We start from the raw sequence: 17766 nt of genomic DNA, 5'->3' as shown, positions 1-17766 counted from the left end.
TGCCCACGCTCAAACATAAACTGTAGTGGCAGACGCTGTACCAGGCCAATTGGATAGACAGATAAACCTACTTCCAACCTCAAGTAGTTCAGTTAGAGACAAGATTGCTAATTATGGATGCTCATCAGAATCACTTGTAAGAATGCAGATTTCTGGGCACCATCCAAGACCTTCTGAATCAAATTGCCAGGGAAGTTTCAGAAATTGTAATTGCATCAAATTTCCCAGATAGTTCTGTGTAGTCAGTACTGGTCTGAAGACCAATGTTAGGAAATAACTGGTAATAGCTTCACAATTTACAAAAGAAAAAAATAATTAGGAACCAAATCACGGTGCAAATGCCAGGCCAGCCAGCTTCTTCTCTCTCCTTTCCTTCCCACTATGCTTCCTTTTAGGAACACCAAAGTCGAGGATAGTTTTTCAGCTTTCTATTGCTGTGTAACAAATGGCACCCAAGCTAAGTGACTTAGAAAAGCAAACAACAACTGGTTGTTTTTCACAATTCTGTGGGACTGGGATCAGCTAGGTGGTTCTTCTGTTCTACATGATCAGATTGAGGTCACTTACATGGCTGCATTCAGGTACAGTCTCTAGTGAGGCTGAAATGTCCAGGATGGTCTCTCGTCCTCTATGAGTTGCTCTCCATGTGATCTCTCCTAATTCAGTAATCCAGCCCAATTCTCTCTACTATCTTTGTAGCCAACTCAAAAAAAAAAAAAAAAGCTGATGCTGACAGTTTGTTTAAGGCTTGGGCTTGAAATCCCAGAAAATTACTTCTGCTGTATTCCATGCATTCTATTGGGCAAAATGAGACACTGGGCCAGCCCAGATTCAAGTGAAAAGAGAAGTAAACTCACCTCTCACTGTAAGGAAGAGGAAAGAATTTGTGGTCATCTTTAATCTACCATACAGTTTTTAAAAAGTATGCTGCTTTATTAGGTCCACATACCCACAGACTTCACAGATGACTTCAGGCTAGGGGTTGCAGATATGGTTCTAGAAATCAGTCAACTTAGACCAAGACCTTGGCTAGTTGTATAAGTGGTCATAAATGAACAATAAACTTTAATAGGGTCAGGCTGTAAATACAAGATGGGTCACTCCATTGTGACTACATAAAAAAAGAGCTAAAGGTAAATAATGAACAAACAAGGCATGAGACTGTAATCTAGTGTTTTTGCCAAAAAGGAAAAGCACAATATCAGATATACTTAGAAATTCTAAAGAACATTAAAGCCGTGACTAGAATATCATATCCAGTTTTCGTTCTTATAATTAGGGGCCAGAGTTGTTCAGGTTAGAAATAGAATTGATTTTTTTTCTTTCTCCATTATGTTCTGGAGCCAGGACTTGATTAGGGAATCCAGGATAGCCTATACTGCAGGAAATGAGGAGTTTGGATTTGGATGGGGGGAGAAGGAGACAATTGAATGGCAGGCCATCATCCACCTGTTGACTCTCTAGAGCCAGGACTTAGGGTATCAATTAGGCCATGTCGTTTTCTGTTTCACCATCCTTTGGCTATTCAGGTTACGCAGAGTAAAGCCTAGGTCTGTGCAAGAGCCAGCAAGGCCCCACCTGGTCTGGCCTCTCTAACTAATTTCATCTTCTACAAATATTTTCCCTTTTCACTTTACTCCCATCACAGTAGCCTTTCTGCTGCTGGTTAGAGATGCCAGCACACACCTGCCTCCAGCCCCTTGCACTCATTCCTCTCTTTACCTGGGATGCTCCTCTGTAGATCTGCATGGCTCATCCCTCACTTCCCCCAGGTCTCAGCCTATATTCAAGCCATTACCCCATATAAAGTGGTAACCCCCACTTTCATACTCCCTATTGCCATCTATCCCTATCACACTGCTTTGCTTTTCTCCCTGCACTTCTAGCATTGGGTATACATTTATTTTCTTGTTTATATGTTTGTTGTCTCTCTTCCCTCACCAGTATGCTAGCTTCAGGAAAGCAGCAGCACGGCTTTGTCTCCTTCATACCTCTAGTGGCACCAGCAGTCCCTCGCACCTTCTAGGTACTCAGGAAGAGTTTCTTGAATAAATAAATGGACCTCCTTGTGAGCCTTGGGTAACTGAATACAACACTGAGATCATAGCACCCTGAGTGCTTGTTGAATTGACCTGTTGGCCAGTATGTTGCAGAGTCAATGGGCCAGGAGACTGGAGTTAAGTCCCTGCTTTGCCTCTAACTTCTTTGTGACTTTGGGCAAATGTTTATCCTTTCCATGTCTCAACAGGCATATCCTCTACAAAACTCAACATTTAAAGGAATCTTAGGTGGGAAAGTGTTTTGGAAAGAAGATTACCAATGGTCTTGTATTATTCTTTGAGGGTCTTGCCTGTTGCTCAAGGCAAGAGAATTGCAGCCTATGCTTTCAGTTCAAATCTTTGTATCCTGCTTATGGGGAGGGACATTATTGACCTAGCCAATTGCTAATGTGTGAGAAAGTAAGAATAATGGAATTTCAGAGGGCAAGTGGGGGCTCACCAGGTGGGTAGAGATGGCATTATCCAGGAACTGGGAGACGTGGGGTTTTTCACTGTTGAGGTTGGTTAGAATGCATGTCAGGAAGGGTCAAGGGTTTAACAGAGTTTTGAATCCCTTTCCTCATAGAAATGGTTATTTTTAAAAATGCTAATTGATATAGCAAGAACATGGTCTTAGATGTCAAATTACCTAGATTCGAATTCTATTACCACTTGTTAAGTGTGAGACCTAATATTTTAAAATCCTAGTTTCACCTTCTGTAAAATGGGCATTTTAGAAATTATTATTACCTTGCCAGGCCATTATGAAGATTAGATGAAATATTCCATGCAAAGTGGCTGGAACATATGTATGTTTGCAATTATTATTATTAATACTACTACTACTATTACTACTACTACTACTACTATTATCAGGAACAGTAGTAGAGTAGTAATGGTAGACTCATATTTATCTACCTTAAATCCTGTCTCATTTTCTATTCAGTGAAATGAGATACCAATCTGTATCAAAAGGCTGCTGTGAAACCAAATGATGGTGTATGTCAAAGAACTTTGTAAATGTGAAAGCTTTATCCAGATGTGAGTTATTATTAAATGTTAAGATTCAGCTACTATCATGAGCCCCAGGGCCCAGCTCCATTTCCCCTTCCCCATGGGCCCCAGGGCCCAGCTCCATTTCCCCTTCCCCATGGGACACATACAATGTACCCTCTACCTTGCTTTTGGCCCCACAGTCTCCAGTTCCTCCAGTTGCTGGGTCAGATCATCCTCCAGAACCAAAGGGACCAAGAACCTCAGCTCCAGATGCAGGGTAAACACAGGCCTCACTCTTGTCAAGTCTCTGCAAAGGACCCTGGAGGCCATGACGGGAGGACATACTCTAAAAGCTACCACTGCGGACCCATCTGAGGGTTGTCAAAACTGTCAACAGGAAGGTTGTCAAGTTTCTCTCCCTGAGGTTTTTAAAAATAAGAGTCTTGCCTGAAGATGGAGCCTTAATTATATGACCTCTCAAGATCACATCTCATTAAGATTCCATGTCACTTCCTGAGTTTGTATAGCCTCTCTTTTGAGAGTAAGGCCCTTCAGTAATTAAACATCTGAAGGAACTGGGCATTCATTATCTGAGCATTAATTCTGAAGACAGATCAGGGGATTCTGCAATTTCAACTCATTTTGGTAAATGGTCATTTGATTATTATCCAGCTGATGGAATTAGAAAGAGATCTTTGAACTCCATCTTTGTTCACATCCCTGTTCTTAGGGTTTCTCTGTGTAAAGGTCTTTGATTAACTGGCTATAAGGATGCTCTGTTGGATTTCCTTTGTAGACATGCCAGTCCCCTCTGTGATATAGGGAGCTCCTTTGGGGCCAGAAACCCATCTTGTCCTTGTGTGTCTCTTGCTGCCTGTCACTACACAGGATCTAAATATTACAAAGTAAATATTTTGTTTTGTTTTTAATAAACAAATGAATACAATTTCAGGGGAACTGTCAATTGATCATGACCAAACTTGGGACTGCTATTAAAAAAAATTCGTCTTTCATCTTGGATTTGCTTTTTGGTTGTCTGCTATCTCAGAATGAAATAAGTAACAAACATTTTGAAGTAGATTTTTATGACAATTCTGAATTAATTTTAATGAAATTAAGCCCATTTCTGGAGTTTGCAGAAGGCATTTCAGCACATGAAGTTTGTCCATAGAGGAAAAAATCAGACTCTCTTTTCACACTACTCAGAAAATGGGACAGAAGAAGGTGTCTGATCATGATAACAATGAAAGTGGATGTGAAATTTACATTCTAGTCCTGTGTCCTGTGCTTTGTTGTCTGGTTAAGATGGAAACTCATCCAGCAAAATTTGACATGATTAATATAGACCCATTTTTCTGAGCCAGGGATTTCCTGAAAGAGGGTGGTAGACTGAAGTCATAAGATCTGAATCCTGATTTTGACACCATGGACCTTGATTTCTGTGTGGGTATGATGGGGGTGGAGTGGTGAGGGGAAGCTCTACTGTTCTATGACTCAGTGCCTGGCTTCTTGTAAGGCGCCCACCAGAGAGTGGAAATAGCATGGAACATGATGGTTCTGAGTGAATTCCTTGGGAGCAGAGTCTCTCACAATGCTTAATGCATGAGAAATAACAAGGAGTGTTTATTGCCTAATGAGTGTGTCATGCTGGTTTGGGCCCTGGCTTTGAGGATAGGCTGAACTGGGTCTTTTCCTTGGATCTGCCACTCGATAGCTTTGTCACTTTATGTATGATAACCTTTCTAAGTCATTTTAAAACGATATATACATTACATTGAAAAATGGAAATAAAAATAGTGCCCATATCATAAAGACGGTGGAAGGACTGACGGGACAAAGTATGTAAGATGATGTAAGAACCACCTGATATACAGTGAACACTAAAAAAATAATAATTGCTAATGTGGTGGTGTGGGATGAAGGTGGTGAGAACCAGGATTACCTGAAAGAGACAAGGATGTCAGTTTCCTTATTTGTCTCTTAGATTGTTGAGAAGATTAAAAAGAGTTTAACAGATTACCCGGCACACAGTAGGTGCCATTAAAGTGTTGATATTTTAAAGAAAAACACGTTCATAAGTTCTCCACGCTCTCCAACATAGATCAAGCTTCTCCCGTGTGAAGTCAACAGAGAAAGTAGGCGTGTGCTGCCACTGAGACATTTTCTGGGCATTAGTGTTCGATTTCATGATCAAGAAGGAACAATTCATTCCCTCCTGGGTGTGCTGTTGTCTCTAAAGACAACAGGTGCTCTGCCATAGTATAGCAAATCCTTCTTTCTTTTCCTCTTTTCTTTCTGTTCCTCCTTCTTTTGTGTTCTCTCCCCAACCCCTGCCCCCTTGCCTTTTGGTTTGTATTCAAGTTATTTTCCCTCTGCTGTGATCTTCCCCCTCACATCTGCTCTTATCCCTCCTTTGCTGCTGAGCCACATGAGTCATGAGGGCCGCTCTGACAGAGGTGCAACTGTTCTTTGGCAATCAAAGAGCTTCTCAGGCCTGCTCAAAGTCATACGGTAATGCTGCAAATGCCAGCTCAAATGCCAGCAGAAAGCTGGACCCCCTTTCATCTCTTCCTTTTGAAGAACTTCTTTGTGGGGGGCCCCTCACAAATAGTATCTTGAGACAGAGTGCATTTTAACCCATTTGTTTTGCTTTTCTTCCTCAACCCTTGTAGAAGGAGTGGGAAGTTGGAATCAGTGATCAAACTGCTGCTCCACAGAGGGAGCCTCTCCTGAAACTGCACCATGGACTTGGGCTAAAAATGAGGTAATTTCCCCGAAGTGTAGCTTTGCCACATCCACTGAATCATTTGGGAGGCCTTGTCTAGGACTGCCTCAGCACCCTACTGGTAACTCATGGGGTTACCCCCAAAGACTGTGGACTTGTCTAAAAATCCATGGGTTGTCTCATTTGAAAATTGTGAATCTGATCACATTTTTATATTTTAAATATTTTAAACTGGTTTACTGTGAACCATTATGAATATCCCAGGCTCAAAACTTATTTAGGGAGAATTTTGGATTCTAGGAATAATACCAGAAGTTTGTCCTTCTGTCAGAACATTTGTAAAGAGTTTTCCTCCTCACATTAGTAAACACCCAAAAATGAGATCAAGATTCCTTCTAAATCCCATTATTTAACTAGTCATATTTAGTTGCCTATTGTTTATATTCAGCCTAAAGGCCCTGACATCAATGCACGGAATTGGGAGCAAGGAACTGTCTTCATTCCAGAACTGAGCTGATACCTCCTGAAGGTGAGATCCTTGTGAGATGTTCCCCGAATAATTAGCAAGAGCCTGAAGGATGTATGGTTTGGTATTTAGTCTTATTCTATTTCTAACAAGCTTTGTTCCTTGTTCTGGTACAGGTGAATCAACAGCTATCTAAGGAGGAAGAGATCATTTCTGCTGTCCCACATTCGACCTCCATCCTGGACTGAAATTGGTATTGAACATCTACTGCATGTAAGCATATAACCTCCATTATCTATAGTCTTTATGAGAACTCTGTGAAATGTTGTTATACTAGGTCTTCGGATAAAGAAACTGAGGCTCAAAAGAATCAAGTGACTTTGGCAGATTATAGTTTCAAAAGATGGTCTTAGCAATATTTCCTGCTGCGTGGCTCATCCAGAGTCTTGCCTCTCTCCTACCCAGAGGGGAAGTCCATTTTTTTCTCCCCTATAAACTTGGCAGGATTTTGTGATTGCCTCAAGAGGTAGAATGTTGTAAAGGTGATGCTACATGACTTCTCAGGTTGTTTTAATAAAAGGTGACATTGTTATATCTAGCTCTTTCTCTTTCTTTAGGAATATTTACCACCGGAGCGCATAACCATGTTGTGAGGAAGCTCAGGGTATGTGGAGAGGTCACATGTGGACATTCTGTTCAATGGCTCTGGCTAAGGTCCCAGCCAACAGCCTACACCAAGTGCTAAGCCTTCCAATGATTCCAGCCCCCAATGTCAAGCCACCCCAGTTTATGGTGGCATAGCAGAGACAAGCTGATCCTGCTAAGTCCTGACCTAATTGCAGATTCACAAGCAGTGTAAACATCATTGATATTATGAAGTTTTAGGATGGTGTGTGGCATAGCAATAAAACCAAAAAAGTAAGCTTGTAAAACTAGTCCATGCATGAGTCAGGATTCAAACTTAAATCTTCATCCCACCATAGGTTCTGTGACAACTATACGACTTTACACCACTGTAGGCTGGTTCCACTGTCCCAGATCCTTATTCTTCTTATTCTTCCATGTTTCTCCTCAAGTAACTCTTCTTCTCCAAAGTCCTCTTTCAGCCTGGACCCAGAGCCATTCTGCCTCTGCTTGCTGTAGCTGTGCTCATTACTCTTCTTTCCCTAATTAATATACAGAAACCTGAGGAGCAACACACACATTCCGGATATAGACAGGCCTTATGCACTCCTGGGGATGCTTTCCACATTATATTGTGTTTTTTTTCATTGTTTCCTAAGGGCATAATAATAAGTCTTCACAGTAGTAGTGGTAAGTGTACAGGTCTTGACATCTGAATGTCGAGGTTCAAATCCTGCCTCTTCCATTCACCAGCTGTTTGACCTCAGGCAGTTTAACTTCTCTGTATCTTAGTTTTCCCAACTACACAATGAGGCTAATACCATTTCCTTCTTCATAGAGTTGCTGCAATGGATTAATGAATTAAGAAATTAGCACCCTAGAACAGCAGTTAGCATATTAGTTCTCAGTTAATGTCATTTATGGGTCACCTATAATTTAGAAGCATAGTTCATCACACATTTTTTTCTTTTTTTTAAGATTTTATTTATTTATTCATGAAAGACACAGAGAGAGAGGCAGAGACACAGGCAGAGGGAGAAACAGGCCTCTCATGTGGAGCCCAATGCGGACCTCAATCTCAGGACCCAGGATCACGACCTGAGCCAAAGGCAGATGCTCAACCACTGAGCCACCCTGGTGCCCCTAACACATTTTTTTCTACTTAGGTCATTGGACAGGAAAATAATGTTAAATTCTCCCATTGCTTGTTTTCCTCTGTGGTTCTGTGTAACCTGCTTTTGTTTAGTGTGGAAGGTGGGGCAAACTCTGCTGGTCATCCATCTTTGAGTAGGGAAGACCAGAGACTGGCCAGAGACTTTGTCATCCAAGGTTTAGCCCTGCCCTTATCTTAGCCACATCACCTTCTGCCAAATGAGAACTGTTGGCCTCTGTTAGTTGTTTGTGGTGTGTGTGAATAGATGTGTAAATCAAAATTTATTTTGGAAGACACTTGAGAAAATTGGGTATCTTTCCATAAGGACTCAGGGGAACCAATAGACAGGCAACAAAAAAGGTCGGGGAAATCTTTCTGGCTTCATACAAATAATAGAGAAACACAAACAATTGGATAGGACAAGGTAGTGGCTGACACAGCACCAATGATCACACAGGACAGAACTGCAGGGGATCTTCAGTCCAATCTCCAGGGGTAGTTCCAGGGGTGAAGCAACTGCTCTGCTACTGCCTGCATGGACTTTAAGAGCCTGTGGCTTGATTACCTTGTGTCCTTGATCACCAAGGGCATTTGACTTTGGGGTCTTGGATTCCCCATCTTCATAATTAACTTTCTGTTCTGCTTCTTTTCCTTGAAGAAAAACTGAGGTAGACAGGTAGCTGTGACAAAGCAATATATATTTAGAAGTGCCATTTGCTGAAACTAGCCGAGTGTCAGAAATTGCAGGAAACATATAATTATCCAGTCTGCCTCATGGCTGAGGAGCCCTATTGGTGTGATGGCTAAATTAGTTTTATGATATTATTTTTGGCTTAAGCTCAGGTGAACCGAGGGACCTCAGGAGGCACACAAACTCTCTGCCATCTCTCTATTTTCAGCACCTATCCTTGCTGTGTGGGAACCAATGTGATATCAACGTGAAATATAAATTGAAAAGCTTCCCTTGGCCCTCTGTGTTCCGCCCAGCTTTTTATATCAGTGACTCGATTTCTATCACTTGTCTGCCATGCTCTTGACGTCTTTGCTGTCTCAGTGTGCTGTTTAGATGCTTAATGCCTCCTCTGTTGAAGTCCATTCCCTTGGAGCTGGTGTTAATGAGGTCCCACGAAGTAGCGCTACATTTTGCAGCACAATTTCAGTTGCCCAGAGAGATGGATGGTATGAAACAGCCAAAAGGGCTCCATCAAGTCGGCATGGAGAACAGGACCACCAGGAGCCCTGAACGGAATTCAATCAGGTGGTGCTGTAGAGTAGGAGAAGGGGGAGAGATCCCTTTGACAGGAAAACAAATTGAAAGGGAAAGAAAATCAGAAGACAAATGCCAGTTTTCAAAATGGGGGCTGGGAATAGAGGGGCCCTGCATTTGGCCAAATCGAGGCTTCACACTGCAATGGTTTTCTAATATTCTGGGGAGATTTCTATCTGACATTGGTCAGGGTCTCGATTAAGGTGTCTCCTGAGGAAAGAAACTTTCCTTTGTAGCTTTTGGGTGCCAGGATTAATCTCAGTTCAGATGATGGCCCCATTTGAGCAGTTTAAAAATTGCGTAGATAGCTAGTGATTATGCCTCCTTTCCTCTCCTGTCAGCTTGCATTTAATGGCAGCTCATTGCAGATAAAAACTTGGGAGTGGTATTGCATCACGTGGGTGTACCCATGCGAGCACGTGCACACACACACACACGCTCACGTGCATGCATGCACACACTTTGAAATGTGAGCCCTGGAGAAAGTTCTAGATGAAGGGGTCCTTGTTATTGTATTAAAAGTAAAAACTGCACTTGTCTAAAAGGTACATGGCACATCTGAAGGCTCTTTGAAACTCTGCCTCTCTGCTTCAATGTTCTATGCATTTCTAAGCAGGGAGACTTCAGGCAGCTGCAGGGAATAGGACAACTTAGCACATGCCTTTAGGCTTTCCCCAGTGAAGTGACATTCTTTTCCTTGGGCAGTTCTGAAATAGCTGACTCAACTGTAGCTTCACGGCTGGGAGATTTAGACAACCTGGTGTAAATCCGGGCTGCTCTATTTACGTTGTGTGGGACCATCAGCATTTTACTTAGCAGTTTGGAGGTTCCATTTCCTCAATTGAAAGGTGGAGATATTTAATGTTGCTGTGATGCTGTTGTAAGGGTGGTATGAAATAGGGTATGTCAACGTAGTGCTTGCCGAGCAACAAGTGCTCAACAATTGTTACCAATTTCTAACAACAGCAGCCTTAAGTATTGGCCATCGTGGCATATACGAGAAGTGGTTTGGAGAGAAAAGCTGAGATTATGCACTCCTAGCAAGAAAAAGACATTAAGGAATGAGTTTCACCAACCTCATTTGGAATATAAGGCTAAGTTCTTAGGGGGTAGCATCTCATAAGTGGGCTTTTATCAACACAGTTACTTTTACAGCACACGATGTGGCCAACTGTATAAGATAACTTAACCTCCTCAAGATGCCCCTAAAGTGAGGGTGTGCAGTGGGAGAGGTGGGCATTATTGTTTCTTTAATAAAAGTGAGGCCCTGAGAGAGAGAAGGCACTTCTTGCACATGGTTCTCAGACCTGACGTGGAGTCCTGTGAGCTGCAGTGGTTATGGCCTCCTGCTCAAGCTGAGGATGAGGCCGTGACTTTTGATAGTGGAGAGGGAGAAGAGGTTGAGTTCTGAGATAACGATGGTACCTGGGATTGAGATATAACATTGGTGGTTGGCTATCAGTCTATTGATTCTGCAAATTGGGGTGTTCCTACATTCAGGCCATACAGACACAACACTACAGAGGAGCAGTGTTTTTAACCAAACTGTTGCTCTTGACATTTCACTCATTCAACACTTACTCCTTCATCTAATGAGTATGTCCCTATGCCAGCAATGGGCATCTCTCATCTCCTTATGAAGTCCACATTCTCTCTGCCCCTGTAGTCTAGATCTTAGTGAAAATCTCAGCCACATAATTAGCCCTCTGAGCCAGATTCCTTGGTGTGTCTTAGCTTCTTGCTTTCCCTCACTTGCTGTTCACTTGTCCCTTGTTTGGCTTTTTGAGGTGGCCTCCTAGTGTCCCTTCCTCTAGTTGCTTGTGTGGAACCTCCTGCTTACATCCTTGAAAGGCTTCTTCCAGAGTGATGGCCAATTTCCTTAGCATGACTCAAAGGCCTTTCCTTATCTGACCCCTCCCTACTCAGCCTCATCCTCTGCCACCCTCTCTCCTGCCTCCTTGCTTCAGAAATACTGGTACCTTTCCTAGCACTGCATGTGCTTTCTTGCTTTGGAACCTTGGCTGTATTCTCAGCTGAACTGTATTTGCCCTGCCCCAGTGGCCTGGAAAATACTTGTGTTTCCTTTTAGATTTCTCTTCAATGTCCCCTCCTCTGGGAAGCCTTTCTCTCTTTTTTTATTGCTTCTGTGCAATGTTGATTATGTTCTCCATAATCATCCTTCTCTGAATAATCCTCCAAAGTTGAACTAAGCACATCAGACTGTAATTATTTGCATGTAAGTCTATCTTAAAAGATAGTCCTCTACTCCCTGAGGTTAGCAACCATGTCCTCAGTGCCTCAATAAGATTTACACAATTAATTAGGGAAATCAATCTATGGATGGTAGCCATATTTAAAGACAAGTGCAGGGTAGATATTATTTGAGAAAATTGCTATTTTTTTTTTCTGGAATGCTCTCTGATGATTTGTGTGTATGTAAAGAATGTTTTCTGGCTTTAGTAAGGATGCTGGCTCTGGTGTCATTCCACCCTATCCAAGTGGTGGGGTGCCTGCCTCAGAGTCAGAGAAAAATGACTAAGCTTCCTAATTATAGTATGGTAAGAGGGGTGTAGAGTCCAGAAATCAGGGCCTGAAGGGCAGCCAACTAGAAAGGTTTTGGGGATTTGGAATGCAGATGTGTCCCCTCAGCAGGAAACAAGTCCAAACCGGAAAATGAAGCAAAGAGGGAATAGGCAGGAGCAGAAGGCAAGAGCAGAAAGAAAAAAGAACAATGAAGAAATGGCAACATGGGGCCAACCAAAAAATACAAGGGTTTGTGCAATGGGTTTGTGTTATTACAGCTCTATAACAGCAACAAGTTGCATTTTAAAATCTGACTGGTGAGTCTTCCACTTCTTTTCATCTTTCTTTGTCCCTCCTATGGAAGGGGACTTCATCATAATGTCACATCATCTTTTTTTCCCTTTTGAATGGAGTTCACAGTATTAGCTTCACAGCAAAAGTGAGAAAAACATACAGAGATTCCCATGTGCCCCCTGTCCCCACACATGCATAGCCTCCCCTGTCATCAACATCCCACGGGAGAGTGGGATGTTTGTTATAACAGACGTGCTGGCATCGATGCATCATAATCACTCAAAGACCATAGTTTATCTCAGATTAATTCTTGGTGTTGTGCATTCTAAGAGTTTGGACAATGTAATGATATGCATCCAGTTTTACAGAATCATACAGAATAGTTTCACTGCCCTAAAAATCTTCTCTGCTCCATCTATTCATCCCTCCCTTCTCCCTAACCACTGGTGTCCACTGATCTTTTTATAGTTTCCATAGTTTTGCCTTTTTCAGAATGTCATATAGTTGGAATCATACAGCGTGTAGCCTTTTCAGATCAGCTTCTTTCACTTAGTATCATGCAGTTAAGGTTCCTTCATGTCTTTTCATGGCTTGATAGCTCATTTCTTTATAGTGATAAATAAAATTCCATTGTCAGGATGTCTCACAGTTTATTTATCCATTCACTTACTGAAGGACCTCTAGGTTGCTTCCAAGTTTTGGCAATTATGAATAAAGCTGCTTTAAACCATCATGTGCAGGTTTTGTGTGGACAAAATTGAAAACTTATGCTTTCAATTCATTTAGATAAATGTTTTGTTTTGTAAGAAACTGTCCCACTGAGGCTGTACCATTTTGCATTCCCACAAGCATCTACTGTTGCTTGTGTTCTGGATTTTAGAGTGTGGTGCTAACTTATTGTTGCTTAATTTGCATTTCCCTGATGCCATAGGATGTGGAACATCTCTTCATATGCTATTTGCCATCTGTATACCTTTTCTGGTGAAGTGTCTGTTTAGTACTTTTGCCTATTTTTTCAATTGGATTTTTTGTTTTCTTATTGTTGAGTTTGAAGAGTTCTTTGTATATTTTGGATACCAGTGCTTTATTGGATGTGTCTTTTGCAAATATTTTTTCCCAGTCTGTGGCTTTCTTTCTCATTCTCTTCACAGTGTCTTTTCCAGAGCAGAAGTTTAAAATTTTAATGACGTCCAGTTCATCAATTATTTCTTTTATGGATTGTGCTTCTGGTGTTGTATCTAAAAAGTCATTGTCATACTCAAGGTCGTCTAGATTTTCTCCTCTATCTTCTAGGAGTTTCATAGTTTTGCATTTTACATTTAGATCTGTGATCTATTTTGAGTTAATTCTTGTGAAGAATGTAAAGTCTGTGTAGATTCTTTTTTTTTTTTTTCGCATGCGAACATCCACATCCTTTGGTGTGAATATTTTATCATTTAAAAAATACAGATGTAGAGATTTGTGTAAGTTCTTTATTGTTTCATCTTTCAGTGTTTACTTTTACGGCTTATCAACACCAACCAATACACACACAGTAGTGTCTCAAGCTACTGTAAAAATCTGGGGAGTCAGTGTTTCTCTGCCTTTCTCTCCCCCTCCCACCTACCACTTTTGATATATTAGATTAAATTTCAGCCCTGGGCCAATCTGTCAGAGAAACAGGAAATGTCTTTTGCTATGACATATTTGCTAGCGGCTGAGGTTTGAAACCAGGTGGGTATTAGTTCTTGCACAGAAGCAATTTCTCCCCATCAAAGAGCTAGAATCACTGGACCTGCCCAGCCCAAACCTTTGCTTTGTACGGATCAGTCTCTCTGATGTGAAAAACATCTTTTAATAAACACATTTAACAATTTGCAGAATTCTTGAGAAACTTAAGGAAATAAAGAAGACAACAACTTTCTGCTTTGGGAGGAAAATCAACTCTAAATATAGTACGCTTTGATCCACACTGAAATTGTATGTGGATGATTGTCATATGGTTATTAACACCCTGAACAGGCTGTATGTGACTGGAGACAGAGTGATAAGAGGGAGGGGAATGCACATCTCTCAGAGAGCCTCATAGCGTGCTCCTGTTATCACAACTATCTCTAACTAGAGGAGAGTCCCCAGCTCACTTTCTCTTAGCATGTGGAAGTTAAGGAGTGGCTCAGAGTTGCTTTGACTCATCACTAGGAGCACATGGTGAGGGAAGGGAACCCACCTCTCCTTCATGCTCTCATGCCTTTGCTATTCTGCTGAAGGAAAAATCAATACCAAACACAGAGAACAAATCTAGCAGCACCAGAGAGGCAGCACTTCCCTCGTGCTTGCCTAAAGAAGATATCTTTTGCAGGTCCTGGCCAAGAACTGTAATGGCTGCTGCCAGCCCCTAGATTTTCCTTGTAGAAGGAATTATTTTTACACTGGTGTCCCTACTAGCTACCTCCTCTTTCAGAATTCCTAACCAGTAATCACCTTAGAACTCATTCAGTAATCACCTTAGAACCCATTCCAAATCAGCCTGGAGATCCAGGTGGAAGCCCAGAGCAGAGGGAGGCATCCCAGGTTTTAGAAGCCAACATTCATTCCTCCCTTTCGTGTTATGAGGAATCTAGGTCACTGACACCCGAGATAAGTTGTTCAAGGTGTGGTGGCCTTGAGGCCAAGGCAAGTTGTGTATTTTGCCTTGAGGTTTTAAGGGACTTATTTGCAACAGAAGCTAGGAAGCTGCCTGAGCAAGAGAGCAGTGTGGAGCTTAGGAGGAGCTGCATCCAGCAATAACCACCAAAACACTGCTATTCCTCTCTTTGCCGTGCTAATCAATGATTCTCTTTAGAGTTAAAAAATAGTTTTTAAAAGTTACTTTGAGTTTTTATATATTGATTTCTATCTACTTCTGTATCTATATCTAAGTCTATATCTATACATGTTAATTTTAAACTTAACCAGGAATGGAAACTTCATGGCTTTGCACAGTAGTCAGTGAAATGATCACCTTAAATGATTTGCCAATAATTATTTAAGCAATTTTCCTCTTGGGACTAATAATAAAATAGTAATCGTAATCATGCTAATTATAGTAATAAAGCAACAGCCATCACATGTTAAACATGTTCGATGTCTAGGCCCAGTCCTTAGTCCTTTATGCATTTTTTCTTATTTAATTCTTACAGTTCTGATTAAGAGATGACATTCTGTGCAGGTATCAGAGAATACAAACAAAAAAAAAAAAAAACAAGACAAAAAGTCCTTAAAATTTACCATTTGCTTTCATTTTGCTTTATAGCCATTTGCTTTATTAGAATGTGCTATAGAGTATTTTTGGAACATGGTGTAGGGTCTGTAGTTCTGAAATCAACTGAAAATTGTTTGCCTATTTTATTTTTTTAAAATTTATTTGAATTCCAGTTAGTTAACATAGAGTGCTATATTAGTTTTAGACATTTGCCTCTTTTAAAACAGCATTTGTAGATTCTATTGTGAAGGTTAATATTAATGACAGCAATAATAATAATAACAGTAAAGAAAGGAATCTTCTTCTGAGCACTGAAAGTTTACCAGGCACTGTTTCACCTGTGTGGCATGTGTTAGCTCATTTCAACCTTTTGAAATGGGTATTACTGTGTCCATTTGCAGATGGTGAAGCTGAGATTCACAAAGGGCAGATGGCTGACCTGAAAACCCTCAGCTGGTTAGTGATGGAATCGACATCCAAAGCAGACTGGCCTGATCCCTGAGTGCTGTGGGGCCATCTGCAAAGAGTGCTGTGCAGCCTGCTGTGAGCCCATCATGGAATAACTACCATCTAGATGTGGGGAAGAGCTGTTAGAATTGGGGAAGGGGGTAGGGCTCTCTCATGAAAACCACACTGACTGGACTCTTGGGCCAAGGTCTTTTTCTCCTTGATCAAGTGTCTGGCATCTGTCCAGTAGCAATGACCTCCATGCCATGGTATTTAATATGTGAAGAAGGAGCTCTACCAGCTGGGAGAGAGAGTTGAAATACGTAAATTCAGTTGGACGCCAACACTGGAGGACCTGTTTTATACACTTAAGGAGCTTCTTACTTCGTTTCTGCTTTTTCTGGAAACTGTCTCTCCACTCTGCGGACTCTCATGACAACCATATTATATGATGTCATTTGGGCCCACACTGGGTCAGACATGGTTCCCCTGGGAATCTGGAACTGGGACTTAGATATTCCAGCCTCAGAGGGAACTGTGGGTGGCCTAGAATGCTAAGCTGCAGTGACAAAGTGTAATGAGGATGCATTTGAAAGCATGGAGGGGAAAAACCAGGGAAGCAGTCATAAAGACACTCTAGTTTTGGTCTATTTCTGAGGCTCCTCTGTGTCTTTGAGTAGTTTAGTGAGATCATCTATTAAAAATTAAATATAATATGGCAAATTTCCATTTTTGTTTAAATTAATTATGTGGAATTCTGTCATTGGCAAATAAAGGGGTCTTAATTCTGGAGCGTCTAAAGTCCAAACCCAGGTTAGGCAACAGCCGCAAAACTCTAGAAGAGGGGATGTGATAGTGAACATGGCCATGGTAAACAAGAAGCCAAAGGAAATGACAGCATCCAGGGTCTCCATCAAGTCCTGAAAACTGAGGATTGAGGGCACTGGTGTTTACAGTCCAGTAATAGAATTGCCCATGGGTGAGGAGAAGAAATCTCCTGCTCTGCTTCCCCCGCTCCCAACCTGGAGTAGAATGGAAAAGGGGGTGAGGATGGGCAGGAGGCCCAGAGGAGCAGAGGAGCAGTAGCTGATGCTTCTGGAGAGCCAGCCCGAAGTTGGAACCATGCGGACATGGTGGCCACTGGGAGGGGGCAAGGTGCCTATGGCAGCCATGCCCAGTGGGGTGTTTGGAGGAAGGGATTTGGAGGGATTTGGGATTTCTGTGAAATGCGGAAGGGCCTGTGGTGTCTGCTATGTTGTTACCACTGTTGTGATGCCACCTGAAGCAGCAAAGTTTACACAAACTGAGGATAGTAGAGAATGAATCCGGCTCAGATGGAGGATAACCAACAAAGTCACCTTACTTGACTCAAATTTGGCAGAGATGGTTTTCAAATGTAAAGCATTATCATTCTACTTGCAGCTTCTCTCTATCTGAGCCAGACATGAGACCAGGGGGGAATAACTGCCCACACTGGACATTTCTAAACGTTCCTCCAGCCTCTTTCCAGGTGGACTCACCTCTGAAAACTCTGATGCCACCCCTGTGGCTGCATGATTCCCTTTTGCAGCAGAAATTCTAACTCCACAATTGAAATAAAGAAAAATCCAGGAGCTGAATCAGGTGGAATTGTTGCAAGATCTCACGTTGTTTTACTACACTACCTTTCTTCCATTAAAAAAAAAAAAAAGAAAAGAAAAGAAAAAAAGATATGTATTATCTTTGAAGGAGAAGCGCCTAAGAAGTGCTGTTCTATGCTGACAGAAAGGGAATCTAGCTTCTTAGGTGTTTTTCTGAGTAAGAATACTCAGGTGATTCTTACTCTTTTTCTTCTTCCTTGGAAGCTCTGCGAGTCTTTCGGATAAAAAGTTCTGAGATCCGTGAGCAGAATTTCTCCCATCTTTGTAGTTCCAGGTCATTTTGGTGCTATGTTTTGGTTGTGTTCATGAGAAATTTGTCGTTTCTAAGTCACTGCACACATTTTATACCTGAATAAAAGAGAAATACGCATA

At 41.6% G+C, this 17766-nt stretch overlaps 1 long non-coding RNA gene across 4 annotated transcripts in view; it reads left to right on the top strand.

The window, feature by feature from the left end:
* LOC144303165 (uncharacterized) overlaps nucleotides 1–17766 on the top strand; it is a 51897-nt gene extending 34131 nt beyond the window's left edge. For all 4 annotated transcript variants that reach the window (XR_013370219.1, XR_013370220.1, XR_013370221.1 and 1 more), the window contains exons 2-5: nucleotides 5708–5799; nucleotides 6209–6289; nucleotides 6403–6499; nucleotides 15709–17766. This is a non-coding gene — a long non-coding RNA (uncharacterized LOC144303165). The remainder of the gene's footprint in view (nucleotides 1–5707; nucleotides 5800–6208; nucleotides 6290–6402; nucleotides 6500–15708) is intronic.

The sequence above is a fragment of the Canis aureus genome, chromosome 32, assembly GCF_053574225.1.
Source record: "Canis aureus isolate CA01 chromosome 32, VMU_Caureus_v.1.0, whole genome shotgun sequence".
In the NCBI taxonomy this organism is placed as follows: domain Eukaryota; kingdom Metazoa; phylum Chordata; class Mammalia; order Carnivora; family Canidae; genus Canis; species Canis aureus.
Note: the sequence above shows the minus strand (reverse complement) of the source record. Positions and strands in the feature narration are given on the sequence as shown.